A 9,846-nucleotide genomic window follows, 5' to 3' on the forward strand; every position below is an offset into this window, starting at 1 on the left:
GCCCGGCCCATATTAACAATTGAATAATGACTGGCATATGGCATAAGGCTTGGCTCTTGTGCGTGTATTTATTTATTCAACACATGTTTATTGAACACCCACATGCTACGTGCTGCATCAAGTGATGGAGATGCAATGGTGAATACAAAGAAGCCCTCAGGAAGCCTCTAGTCTAAATGAGGGACATGTAGACTTTCATCAATAATTGTACTGTAAATAACAGTGCACAGTGCTTAAAGGAGAGGTGCTGTTGTAGGACCACCAGGTTCAACTGCCCATCGGACAATAACAGACCAACACACAGAAATGGTGGGAGTTGTAGCAGAGAAACAGTGTAATAATCGTATGGCAGCCAAACAACGGGGTGGGAGGGAACCTCAAATCTGCCTCCCCAAGCAGTTTTAGACTGGAGTTTTTAAGGGAATTTTGGTGGGTAGGGGGCTGAGGAGCTAGGGGTTGCTGATTGGTTGAAAAGTGATGGGTGAAGCTATGGGACAAGGAGATGAAGGAACCACATTTCTGTGCTGGACTGGCACCTTGGGGCTGGGGTTCTGCAGACTCGTTGACATCAGGCATTCTACTGGAATGCAGGATCTGAAAAATATCTTAAGCAATTTTTTGGTGAAAAGGTCCAGTGTCAGAGATTCTATCTGTAGGAACAATGAGGGAGCAGGTGGTCCATGTGCTACGTGACTCTCGGTTAGCGAGCAACTGCAGGGAAGTGGGTCAAAGTGCACCAGCACACCCTGGTCAGTGCCTAGCTATAACTCTGCCTAGAGCCTGGCTTGAAATTCTTGTTAACCCTGTGAGAGTGCTTTCAGTGCAGTGCTGAGAGAGTGTAATATTAATAGATCTCACCCAGGGTGGGGTGAAATGTCTGAGGCCAGACATTCATTTCCCATCTCACTGGCATCTTGAGATAACCACTGGCTACCCTTTGGACTCTGGTCCCTGAAAAGAAGCCAGTTTGCTTCCTGAACTAAACCAGTGCCCTGAGATGGAAGCATGATATTATATAAACCACCACAACCAAACCACATACCAGGAAAACACAACTCAGATCTTCTTGGCTCTTCCACCAGCTGTGAGACATGGGGCAAGGTTCCAGATTCAGCTGGGCCTTTATTAACCAGCCCTGGAGTTAAATCATCAACCCAGAGGTCTGTCCTAACCCTGGAGCCCAAGGAGACCCCTGATTTATGCAGCAAGCAGGGTGAGTGTTGATGGATTTGTCCTTCCCAGTTAGAGAGTATTTCAGAGTCAGCAAGGTCAAAGTGCCAAACTACACCAGAAATGACAAGGACATTGTAAAAATCCAGTGAGCCCATTAGATAGTTAAAAAACTGTTCAGACTCTCAACTTTGTTTTAAGGATTTTTTTTTTTTTAGATCAGATTTTGCACTGTGGCCCACCCTGGAGCGCAGTGGCATGATCACCGCTCACGGCAGCCTTGACCTCCCAGACTCAAGCGATCCTCCCACCTCAGCCCCCTGAATAGCTGGGACTACGGTGTGTGTCACCATGCCTGGCTAATTTTTTATTTTTTTTACTTTTTGTAGAGGCAGGATCTCACTACATTGCTCAGGCTGGTCTCCAACTCCTAGACTCAAGCGATCCTTCTGCCTCGAAGTCCCAAAGTGCTGGAATTACAGGCCCGAGCCACCACACCCAGCAGGGATATTTTTAAGGCAGAAAAAATGGTAAATATGTGACCAGTGGGCAGGGATTTGTTAATTCTTTTAACCTAAGTCAGGGCTACTGTCCAGGCGATACGCCAAACCTGGGCTGGCTTCCGTCCCAAAGTGGACTTTGATGCCTCACCACTCAACGTGCTGGCCTTTGGGCCAGCAACATCACCATCTCCCGGGAGCTTGTTAGAAATGCAGAGCCTTGGCTGGGTGCAGTGGCTCATTCCTGTAATCCCAGCACTTTGGGATGCCAAGGTGGGTGGATCACCTGAGGTCAGGCGTTCAAGGCCAGCCTGGTTAACATGGTGAAACCCCATCTCTACTAAAATTACAAAAATTAGCCAGGCGTGGTGTGGGGGTGCTTGTAAATCCCAGCTAATTGGGAGGCTGAGGCCGCAGAATTGCTTGAACCCGGGAAGCAGAGGTTGCAGTGAGCCGAGATCACGCCATTGTACTCCAGCCTCCATGGCAGAGTGAGACTCTGTCTCAAGAAAAAGAAAGAAAAAAAGAAATGCAGAACCTCAGGCTCTCCCTCAGACCTACCGCATTAGACTCTGCATGTGAACAAGCTCCCCTGGTGAGTGGCGTGTGCATCAATGTTTGAGAAGCACTTGCCTGAGGGGTGTTGGCAGGCTGCCAACCTATTTCAGGTGTGCTTTAAATATGGCACCTGTGTCTGCGCTGTACAAACTCAAAGGACTCAACAAGTCATCTCCCTCTGAGTCTTCCGTTAACATAAATATCCTAAACTGGGGGTGGAAAGTGGGTGTCTGAATATTCCCGGTTTAGCAGTAAGAAATCTTCAGCAATGAAGAAGATCTAATTTGCACTCCTAAACGGCACAAAGCCTGTTTCCTTTACGGCTTTGTCTTTGTTTCATCAAATTTACTTGCCATGGTCCATATCCGAGACCAGCCAGCTCTGTGCAGCAACCGAGTTAGGGCCTGCCTCGCTCCTCCAGCCAACCAGCAAGTGTGGGTGCCACACTGGGTGCCAGGGATGGAGATGGACAGCATATGACCCCTAACCTTGAGTGTGCCTTTGTTTTGCTTTGAGTTTTGGAATTTCCTAGACTTGGAACTCAAGAGTCAAGTTCAGCTGAAACAGCTGAACGTCCTCCAGCTTCCTGCAGAAACTCCCAAACCATGAACTTTGCCTGTGGTTCTGAGTCAAAGCCATCATCTAGCTAAGTCTCACCTTCATCTGAATCAAAGAACATGTTTGAAGTGATAGTTTTAACTTCCTATTCTGATGGTCGGGAGGATGGTAGGAGAGATGAGGGGGTGAGTGCTTTGTCCTTATGGATTTCTGATTAAAAAAAAAAATTCATTTTTTGTAGAGACGGGGTCTCCCTATGTTGCCCAGGCTAGTCTTAAACTCTTGGGCTCAAGTGATCCTCCCAGCTTGGCATCCCAAAGTGCTGGGATTACAGGCACCAGCCACTGCACCTGGCCTGTTGTTGTTTTTTATTTTTGTTTGTTTGTTTGTGTTTGAGACAGTGTCTTGTGCTGTCACCCAGGCTGGAGTGCAGTGGTGCAGTCATGGCTCACTGCAGCCTCGACCTCCTGGGCTCAAGTAATCCTCCCGTCTCAGCCTCCCAAGTAGCTAGGACTACAGGCAAGCACCATCATGCCTGGCTAATTTTTTATTTCTGTTTGTTTATTTATTTATTTTTGGTAGAGATGGGGTCTCCCTGTGTTGCCCAGGCTGGTCTCAAACTCCTGGACTCAAGTGATCCTCCTGCCTCAGCCTCCCAAAGTGCTGGCATTATAGGCATGAGCCACTGTGCATGGCTGGATTTTTGATTCTTAATCTCGGCTGTACCCAGGAAACTAAAAACGTTTATGCCTAAACTGCAACCCAGGTCAGTGCAAGAACATTTGCATAACAAAAAAGTGAACTGTTCTAAGTGCTTTTCATTTTGTTGAATCTCCACAGCAACCCTATGGAGTAGGGACTCTTATTACCTTCATGTTTGGATGAAGTCACTTAACTCCCCAGAGCCCCATCATCTTCATCCAAACATGAAGGTAATAAGGTCCCTCAGTCTGTGAGGGGTAGAGCCGAGCAGTCTGTCAGTTTCTGCACTAGACCATTGTGCTAAAGTGCTTCAGACTGGCCCCCAGGTGCCCTTACACATCTCCCCAGGTGACCATGGAGGGTTAAGCACCTCTGCTGTAGACTCAGCAGGAGCCTGACCTGCTCTTGACTCTAGTCTCATAGAATCTATGCTCCCCCAGGTAGGAGGCGGCTGCCAGGCCTGGGGTGGGGATGGCACCTCAGTTGTGCAGCCTCAAATCAGAGCAATGCCCCTGGTTTTGTTCCTGCTGTCTAGCTTCAGGTGCTCACATCTCAATGAAGGCAAATCACTCCAAAGTCATTTTGCCCCAGCCCCAGATCTCTTTTTCCACCTTCTTATCCTCTCCATCTTCTTTCCATCTCACTCCCTACCTTTAATCTCGTCGATCTAAATAGGTTCACAGCACTGTTTATCGCCCACTGGATTGGGTTATAAATCCACCCAATTTATAACCCAGGGAGGCTGAGGCTGGAGAATTGCTTGAACCCAGGAGATGGAGGTTGCAGTGAATTCTGCAACCTCTGCCTCCTGGGTTCTTCCACCAAGCTTTCAAGGCCCTCTTCGTCTTGAGCTGGCCCTGGCTTTGTTTCGCTAAACCAAACTTTGCTCTCAGCCCCTCTGCTTGCCCAGACACTACCCTTCTTCCCTTGCCTGTGTTGGACTGACCCAGGCCCCAGCTCCTCTGGCCCACATGGAGCTCTCCGACCTCTCACTTAACACTTTCTGTCAACCCCACAAGCCTTTGATTAACTATTCTGCACTGTCTTCTGATTGTTTCAGAGACATTAGTCTATCCTATCAACAACACCAAGGACAGGGACTATAATAAATAGTTCTTGTGTTTTCCCTGCAGCATGAAACACTAAGCTAAACACATCACAAATTTGCAATAAATGCTTGCAGAATTACATTTATGGACAGACTTAGAAACCAGGCTGATTTAACCTTTTTCCTGGAGGTGATTGAGAAATATGGGGTGGGGGACTGTCTTTGAGTTGGTTGGGACAGTGTCACAGTTGAATACTGGGCAGGCTAGATGCTGCAGTTGAGTACTGGGCAGGCTAGATGCTGGAGACGACATAGGAGGCAAGGAGGTCCGGATTGCAGGGTGCAGTGAGATTGATGTGTAAGGGCTATCTACTGTGTATTGGTTATCTAGTGCTGTGTAACAAACAACCTCCAACCTTAGTGGTTTAAAATAACAAGTGTTTACTATTTTGTTAGTTCTGTGGATCATGAATTTGAGGACAGCTGTTCCCCTGGCTGGCAGTACAGAGGTGTCATGATTCCTGGAGTTACTGTAGGAGACATGAATCAGCAGGAGTTCCACAGAGCTATGGTAGCCTTCCTTAAAAAGTCCAGGAAGCTGAAAGTCCCTGAATGGGTGGATACCACCAAACTGGGCAAGCACAAAGAGATGAGAACTGGTTCTACACAACAGCTGCTTCCACAACGTAGCACCTATACTGCCAAGGTGGTGCTGGGGTTGGCTCCATGACCAAGATCTACGGGGGATGCCAGATAAATGGTGTCCTGCCCAGCCACATCAGCCAAGTCTCCAAGAGTGTGGCCCACTGGGTCCTCCAAGCCCTGGAGGGACTGAAAATGGTGGAAAAAGACCAAGATAGGGGCCACAAACTGACACCTCAGGGTCAGAAAGATCTGGACAGAATCGCTGGATAGGTGGCAGCTGTCAACAAGAAGCATTAAAACAAATGATCCTGGGTTAATAAATTGCCTCAGTCATTAAAGAAAAAAAAAAGAGAATATGAGAGCAGCTTAGTTGGATGGTTCTGAATGAGGGAATCTCATGAGGTTGTAGTCATGATGTTCGTTGGGGCTTCAGTTATCTGAAGGCTTGACTGGGGCTGCAGAATCTGCTTCCAAGCTCACTCACGTGCATGGCTGTTGGCCGGAGGCCTCAGTTCCTTGCCATGTGGTTGTTTATAACATAGCAGCTCACTTCCCCCAGAGCAAGCAACCTGAGAGAGGGAGAGAGAGAGGGCAGGATAGGGGAGCATGAGGTCTCTGATGACTTAGCCTTGGGAGTGGCAAACATCACTTCTACTGTGTTCTGTTGGCTACACAGACCAACCCTGAGACAGTGTGGAAAGAAACTACTCAAGGGCATGGACACCAAGAAGGAGGCTCATTAGGGGCTATTTTGGAGGCTGTTTCCACCAGGAAACATAAGACTCCGGCTCAAACCCACTTGAGGGATGGAAGAGAAGGGGAGAGAGTCTCAAAGGGCTCCAGCCTGGAGTCTGGAAATTGAGGGGTCTCTTTTTCAAAAAGGCCTTTCTTGACTACTCTGGCCAAACACTGCCCCCTACCCTCAAGTCACTCTCAGGTTATCCCATATACGTTCTTTGCACTTTTCACTCTGAAATTGTCTTTCCTGCAGATTTCTTGTATCTTTCCCATTAGGAAATAAGCTCCTCGTCACACACCAACGTGGCACATGTATATAAATGTGACAAACCTGCACGTTGTGCACATGTACCCTAGAACTGAAAGTATAATAAAAAAATTTAAAAATAAGCTTAAAGTATAATAAAAAAATAAAAAACTAAGCTCCTCATGAGCTGGGAGCCTGCCTTGTTCATGCTGTGTTCCCAGTACCTAGTACGGTGCATGACATGTAGTGGGTATCAATACATATATATCTAATGAACAAATGAATGACACCTGGGGGAAGGGACACACCCCTTTGCCTAGGGGTGGGAGTTCACACTTTGCACAAGGATAGGGCCAGTAGGGCTGAAATCCAGCTGGCACCCTGCATTGAAGTCTTGTCCTGGGGCAAAGCCTTCCTCCACCGAATACCTGAGTCCTCTCAGCTGGGTCTGCCTCAATCCTACAAAAGGGCCACATGTGCTAGCAGAGGTAGGGGGCTCCTGCCAAAATGTTGAGGTGGAGGCTGCAGTCCATAGTGCTATCCCAGAGATCTTTTTATTCTTATTTTTTATTTTTAAAGACAGGATGTTGCTCTGTCACCCAGGCTAGAGTGCAGTGGAGTGATCATAGCTTGCTGCAGCCTCAAACTCCTGGGTTCCAGAGATCCTCCTGCCTCAGCCTCCCCAGTGGCTGGGACTCTAGGCGCAAGCCACCGCAGCCAGCTCAGAGATCTTTCTGAAGCTCACTCTACTTTTCCTGTGGTTCTAGCCCTTTCCTTCCTGTTTGAGGCTCCCTTAGGCTATATAAGTCGCTCTGCAGCCTCTCCTCTAGAGTAAATAAACCATTCCCTCGAGGTCCTTTTCTGCCCCAACCAGTCCTGTGACTTTACGAGCTTGACTTAACAGGAAGTTCACCTTCTGGCTTCTGTTTGTTAAATAGCATTGTCTGGACTGACAGCCCCCGCTTTGCTGAGCCTAGAACCCAGGGGAAGAAGTGGACACTCTAGTTTGAGTTTGGCCGTTAAAACAGAAGGAACATTGATCAACACAGGACCTACTTCATTCCACAGCAGCTACACACAGTCACGACAATTTCTTACCTTTCTATGGTGGCTTATGTTTATAAACAGCTTTTCCATACTTCAATTCTCAACAGGAAACTGTCATTACCACGAGCTAAAAAGCATTTACTGAGCACCAGTTGTATGCAGAGGGTGCTGTGATAGGGAATATAGTTGTGACAAGAGAGATGATAAGTTATTTATCTCCCAAATTTAATGTTAGGTAAGAAATGTGAAGTGCAGAACACTGGGTATGGGAAATTTCTATTTGCATAAAAAACGTATTGTACAAGGAAACACGCTCTCACCCGGCCAACAGAAAGGTGACTGTTTCTTGAGAGGCCTCACGGGATAGTGTTATCGGTGAAACAACCACAGCACAGGGACTGGCCTTCATAAAAAATAAAAAAATAGATGTATATATATTTTTATATGGCTTGGTGTCTTCGGGAGAATACACAAGAAACTGACTACTCTGGTTACCTTTGGGTGGCTGGGATGAAAAGAAAACTTACTTTTCATTGTATTCTTTTGTACCTTTTGAATTGTGTACCACATACCTATATGAAAACATAATAATGTATAATTAAAGCAAATGATGAGATTTTAAAATAGAGCATTGTTAAAAGCCACATAATCTGTAAAGTAGAATATGTAATGTAGATATTTTTGTCTCTAAAATTGTTGTGGGCTGGGCGCAGTGGCTCATGCCTGTAATCCCAGCACTTTGGGAGGCCAAGGAGAGTGGATCACAAGCTCAGGAGTTTGAGAACAGCCTGGCCAACATGGTGAAATCCCATCTTTACTAAAAATACAAAAATTAGCCGGGCATGGTGGCGGGCACCTGTAGTCCCAGCTACTCAGGAGGCTGAGGCAGGAGAATCGCTTGAACCCAGGAGACAGAGGTTGCAGTGAGGTGAGATCGCACCACTGCACTCCAGCTCTGGGTGACAGAGCAAGACTCCATCTCAGAAAGAAAACAAAAATGTTGTGGTTTGTGTCTTTTAGTAACTTTACTGGAGTGATTAACCAAAGCAAAACATGTAGGTATTTGCTTCCTCTCTGTCTGGGCCTCTGCCTTGGCCACCTGGACTTCCTAACAGCATGGCAGCTGGGTTCCAAGAGTAAGTGTTCCAAGAGGCCTGGAAAGGAAGCTGCCGGGCTTCCTGTAATCTAGTTTCAGAAGACCTACGCGGTCATGCGCACCACATTTTATTAGTCAAGTAAGTCACTGAGGCCAGTCCAGATTTAACAGAAGGCAAATTATGTGCACCTTTCAGTCTGAAGAGTTTGTGTCCATCCCTAATCCACCACACACAGAAGCAAAAGCAAGCATGCAAACAAACAAAACAGAGGACTAACATAGTGTTGCCAGGTTTTATTTTGACAAATAGAAATATTAAAAAGCAACACCAAAAAATGTTGCCATCCCCTACCACATTGTCACCTCTGTTTCTTAAAAGTAAGTACTTTTCTTCCACTAAAAAAAGTAGAAAGGACATAGTTCCAGAACAAACGGCAGTTCTTTAAATAGAACAAATTTAGCTTAATGAAAAACTTGCTATGCTGTACTTATTTTTCTCATTTCAGACCAGGTAGAAAACTAGGTCACGGAGAAATTGTCCATTGGCAAACCACCAGGCACAAGGCATGAGCACCTCTGCGGTGCAAAGCAGCAGTCCCCTACTGCTGGTTTGCATCCAGGCTCTCCATGAAACCTGTGTCCTGCTGGCTTCCGGGATTTACCTCCCTACTCAGCTCCCAGTTCCCAGGGAGGTGCCAATGGGCTTGTAGGCAGAAAGATCTGCCTGCTGTCTAGGTTTCCATGGCACCACACTGATGGGGATTTTTTTCTGGCATCGTCAGGCTTCCTGGCCCAGGTTGGGCTTCTTACACTGTGGCTTCTGCTCTGTGTAAGCCCAGAAGCCTGGGCTATTCTGGCTCTGCAGGTCTGGACGAGAATTAGTGATACCATGGGCCTGACACAATGGGAAGCCTGCCCAAGACCACCACCATCACCCGCTCTGAGTGTATCAGAATCACTGGGGGAGGCTTTCCAGCACCAGCCTCCACCTTCCTTGAATTCCTGGCACCTCTTCAGTATGAAGCCTAACAGGTCCCACAGTGGGAATGTCGTACTAGATCAACCAGCAACCTTCACTTGGTCCTCCGGGACCAAGTGTCGGGAGACCTCTAAGCCAAGCCATACTGTATTTCTATGCCTTGCCCAGCGTAGCTGACTGAAGTTTTACCAGTGGAAGGGAATTGCCTGCTGGCAATCAGCTACTCAGATGGCTGAGGATTAATTTGCTAAGTGTGTCTGACCTAGGAACATGTCAGACATCGGGAGCAGGAGTGGGTGCCAGCCGGGGAGACTCATACCCTCTGGGTCACGTCCTCTCTGCAAAGCCTCAGCATCTTGGGGAAGCAGAGTCCTACTCCACTTTCCCTAAACATTTCTAAAATTCTTTTAAAATTTATTTATTTATTTATTTATTTATTTATTTATTTATTTATTTATTTATGTATTTTGAGATGGAGTATCGCTCCATCACCCAGGCTAGAGTGCAGTGGCACAGTCTTGGCTCACCACAACCTCCACCTTCCGTGTTCAAATGATT

The sequence above is a fragment of the Colobus angolensis genome, unplaced genomic scaffold, assembly GCF_000951035.1.
Source record: "Colobus angolensis palliatus isolate OR3802 unplaced genomic scaffold, Cang.pa_1.0 Scaffold35, whole genome shotgun sequence".
NCBI classification, from domain to species: Eukaryota; Metazoa; Chordata; class Mammalia; order Primates; family Cercopithecidae; genus Colobus; species Colobus angolensis.